The sequence below is a fragment of the Arachis stenosperma genome, chromosome 4, assembly GCF_014773155.1.
Source record: "Arachis stenosperma cultivar V10309 chromosome 4, arast.V10309.gnm1.PFL2, whole genome shotgun sequence".
Lineage (NCBI taxonomy): Eukaryota > Viridiplantae > Streptophyta > Magnoliopsida > Fabales > Fabaceae > Arachis > Arachis stenosperma.
The window spans coordinates 48,798,658-48,803,199 of NC_080380.1; the positions used below are offsets into that span (position 1 = coordinate 48,798,658).

The 4,542-nt window shown below is 40.0% G+C and overlaps 1 non-coding gene across 1 annotated transcript; it reads right to left on the reverse strand.

Annotated features, from left to right (window-relative positions):
• Positions 1-4,179: 4,179 nt before the first annotated feature.
• On the reverse strand, positions 4,180-4,287 carry LOC130977195 (small nucleolar RNA R71). The gene has a single exon (XR_009084898.1). It is a non-coding gene; the product is annotated as a small nucleolar RNA R71 (small nucleolar RNA).
• Between the last annotated feature and the right edge of the window lie 255 nt (positions 4,288-4,542).

Genomic DNA, 4,542 nt, shown 5'->3' on the forward strand with positions numbered 1-4,542 from the left:
TGAGGTAATTGGTGAATGGGTGAAGAAGAGAGAGAGTGGTGGGGTAGGTGGGGATCCTGTGGGGTCCACAGATCCTGCGGTGTCAAGGAAAAGTCATCCCTGCACCAAGTGGCGAGCGAAAATGCTCTCTATGCCAATTCTGGCGTTAAACGCCGGGCTGGTGCCCATTTTTGGCATTTAACACTAACTTCTTGCCCTTTTCAGGCGTTTAACGCCAGTCTGGTGCCCCTTTCTGGCGTTAAACGCCTAGAATGGTGCCAGACTGGGCGTTAAACGCCCATTTGCTACCCTTACTAGCGTTTAAACGCCAGCAGGGTCTTCCTCCAGGGTGTGCTGTTTTTCTTTCTTTTTTTATTATGTTTTTGCTTTTTCAATTGATTTTGTGACTTTTCATGATCATCAACCTACAGAAAACATAAAATAACAAAGGCAAATAGATAATTATAACATTGGGTTGCCTCCCAACAAGTGCTTCTTTAATGTCAGTAGCTTGACAGTGGGCTCTCATGGAGCCTCACAAATACTCAGAGCAATGTTGGAACCTTGATGAGCGGATAATTTATACGCTTTTTGGCATTGTTTTTAGTATGTTTTTAGTATATTTAGTTGAGTTTTTAGTATATTTTTATTAGTTTTTAGTTAAAATTCACTTTTCTGGACTTTACTATGAGTTTGTGTGTTTTTCTGTGATTTCAGGTATTTTCTGGCTGAAATTGAGGGACCTGAGCAAAAATCTGATTCAGAGACTGAAAAGGACTGCAGATGCTGTTGGATTCTGACCTCCTTGCACTCGAAGAGGATTTTCTGGAGCTATAGAAGCCCAATTGGCGCGCTCTCAACGGCGTTGGAAAGTCGACATCCTGGGCTTTCCAGCAATATATGATAGTCCATACTTTGCCCAAGATTTGATGGCCCAAACCGGCGTTCAAAGTCACCTTCAGATTTCCCAGCGTTAAACGCCGGAACTGGCACCAAAATGGGAGTTAAACGCCCAAACTGGCATAAAAGCTAGCGTTTAACTCCAAGAAGAGTCTCTACACGAAAAATGCTTCATTGCTCAGCCCAAGCACACACCAAGTGGGCCCGGAAGTGGATTTTTATGTCATTTACTCATCTTTGTAATTCTTAAGCTACTAGTTCCCTATAAGTAGGACCTTTCACTATTGTATTTTTTATCTCTGGACATCTAGTTCTTAGATCAGATCTTGGTTCTTCTGGTTCCCTCTTTGGGGCCGAAGCCAATGATCACCCTTGTTCTTATATATTTTCAACGGTGGAGTTTCTACACACCATAGATTAAGGTGTGGAGCTCTGCTGTACCTCGAGTATTAATGCAATTACTATTGTTCTTCTATTCAATTCAGCTTGTTCTTGTTCCAAGATATCACTTGTTCTTCAACTTGATGAATGTGATGATCCGTGACACTCATCATCATTCTCACCCATGAACGTGTGACTGACAACCACCTCCGTTCTACCTTAGATTGAGTGAATATCTCTTGGATTCCTGATACACGATGCATGGTTGATCGCCTGACAACCGAGCGCTCGCCTGACAAACGAGCCAGCCATTCCGTGAGATCAGAGTCTTCGTGGTATAAGCAAGAACTGATGGCGGCATTCAAGAGAATCCGGAAGGTCTAACCTTGTTTGTGGTATTCTGAGTAGGATTCAATGATTGAATGACTGTGACGTGCTTCAAACTCCTGAGGGTGGGGCGTTAGTGACAGACGCAAAAGAATCACTGGATTCTATTCCGGCCTGATTGAGAACCGACAGATGGATAGCCGTGCCGTGACAGGGTGCGTTGAACATTTCCAATGAGAGGATGGGAGGTAGCCACTGACAACGGTGAAACCCTTGCATAAGCTTGCCATGGAAAGGAGTAAGAAGGATTGGATGAAGACAGTAGGAAAGCAGAGATACGGAAGGGACAAAGCATCTTCATACGCTTATCTGAAGCTCTCACCAATGATATACATAAGTATCTCTATCTTCATCTTTATGTTTTATTCATCATCTATACCTATTTGAGTTTGCCTGACTAAGATTTACAAGGTGACCATAGCTTGCTTCATACCAACAATCTCCGTGGGATCGACCCTTACTCGCGTAAGGTTTATTACTTGGACGACCCAGTGCACTTGCTGGTTAGTTGTGCGAAGTTGTAGTGATCACAATTTCGTCCACCAAGTTTTTGGCGCCGTTGCCAGGGATTGTTTCGTGTATGGACAACTGACGGTTCATCTTGTTGCTTAGATTAGGTAATTTTTTTTTCAGAATTTCTTTAAAATTGAATTCTAGAGTTTTATGATGATCTGTTGAAATCTGGCTGGCTGAGAGGCCATGTCTAATCTTATTGGACCGAGGTCTCAACTTATCATCACAAGAGCTTGTTGATTTCTATCAAACTTGCTATTGGAGCAATGATCTGCTGAGGCTTGGCTGGCCATTGGCCATGTCTAGTGTTTTGGACCGAAGCTTTCTTTGAAAGCTTGGCTGGCTGTGAAGCCATGTCTAATTCCTGGACCGGAGTCTTAGACTAGCATTGCAATGATCCCTGGAATCCAAATTAAGAATTCTGAAACCTTTATTTTCTATTTTCATATAATTTTCGAAAAAGCACAAAAAAAAACTACAAAATCATAAAAACCAAAAATATTTTATGTTTCTTGTTTGAGTCTAGTGTCTAATTTTAAGTTTGGTGTCTGGCATGCATTGTTTATTTGATCTTGGTTCCATTTTCAAGTCAATAATACAGGGAACTGAAGATTCAGTACATGCAACAGAGGAATTATACAGAAAAAGCTGGGCGTTCAAAACGCCCAGTGAAGAAGGTAGACTGGCGTTTAAACGCCAGCCAGGGTGCCTGGTTGGGCGTTTAACGGCCAAAAAGGTAGTGCATTGGGCGTTAAACGCCAGAATGTGCACCATTCTGGGCGTTTAACGCCAGGATGGCACAAGGAGGGAAGATTTTGTTTTTAATGCAAATTTTTTTCAAGTTTTCAAAGTTCTTCAAAATCAAATCTTTTTCAAATCAAATCTTTTCAATCAAATGTATTCAAAATCAATTTCTTTCCTTTTTCAAAGATACTTGCTATCAATTAATGATTTGATTCAACATTTCAAGTATGTTGCCTTTTCTGTTGAGAAAGGTTTAATGTTTGAATCATATCTTTTCTTGTTAGCCAAGTCATTAATTTTAAAATCAAATCTTTTTAAAATTGTTTTCAAATCATATCTTTTCAATCACATCTTTTTAAAAGCATAATTTTTCAAACATATCTTTTTAATCACATCTTTTTCAAAAATAGTTTTCAATCATATTTTTTTTTCAAAATCTTTTTCAAAAATCACTTGATTTCTTTCCCACTTTTAGTTTTCGAAAATTATCAATCAATTTTTCAAAATGTTTTTAAAATCTTTTTAACTTAATTTTCGAAAATCTCTTCCCTTCTTCTCACATCCTTCTATTTATGGAGTATCACTCCTCCTCAATGCACAATTCGAACTCTATCTCACTAAGTTCGAATTCTTCTACCTCTTTCTTCTATTTTTCTGTTCCTCTGACACCTCAAGGAATCTCTATACTGTGACATAGAGGATTCCATATTTTCTTGTTCTCATCTCTTTCATATGAGCAGGAACAAAGACAAAGGCATTCTTGTTGAAGCTGACCCTGAACCTGAAAGGACCTTGAAGCGAAAGCTAAGAGAAGCTAAGGCACAACTCTCTATAGAGGACCTGACAGAAATCTTCAAAGAAGAAGAACCCATGGCAGCCGAAAATAACAACAAAGCCAACAACGCAAGGAAGGTGCTTGGTGACTTTACTGCACCTACTCCCGACTTCTATGGGAGAAGCATCTCTATCCCTGCCATTGGAGCAAACAACTTTGAGCTTAAGCCTCAATTAGTTTCTCTAATGCAACAGAATTGCAAGTTCCATGGACTTCCATTGGAAGATCCTCATCAGTTCTTAGCTGAGTTCTTGCAAATCTGTGACACTGTCAAGACTAATGGGGTTGACCCTGAGGTCTATAGACTTATGCTATTCCCTTTTGCTGTAAGAGACAGAGCTAGAATATGGTTGGACTTACAACCTAAAGACAGCCTGAACTCTTGGGAAAAGCTAGTCAATGCCTTCTTGGCAAAGTTCTTTCCTCCTCAAAAATTGAGTAAGCTTAGAGTGGAAGTCCAAACCTTCAGACAGAAGGAAGGTGAATCCCTCTATGAAGCTTGGGAAAGATACAAATAATTGATCAGAAAGTGTCCCTCTGATATGCTTTCTGAATGGAGCATCATAGGTATTTTCTATGATGGTCTCTCTGAACTGTCCAAGATGTCTTTGGATAGCTCTGCTGGAGGATCTCTTCATCTGAAGAAGACGCCTACAGAAGCTCAAGAACTAATTGAAATGGTTGCAAATAACCAATTCATGTATACTTCTGAAAGGAATCCTTTGAACAATGGGACAAGTCAGAAGAAAGGAGTTCTTGAGATTGATACTCTGAATGCCATACTAGCTCAGAATAAGATATTG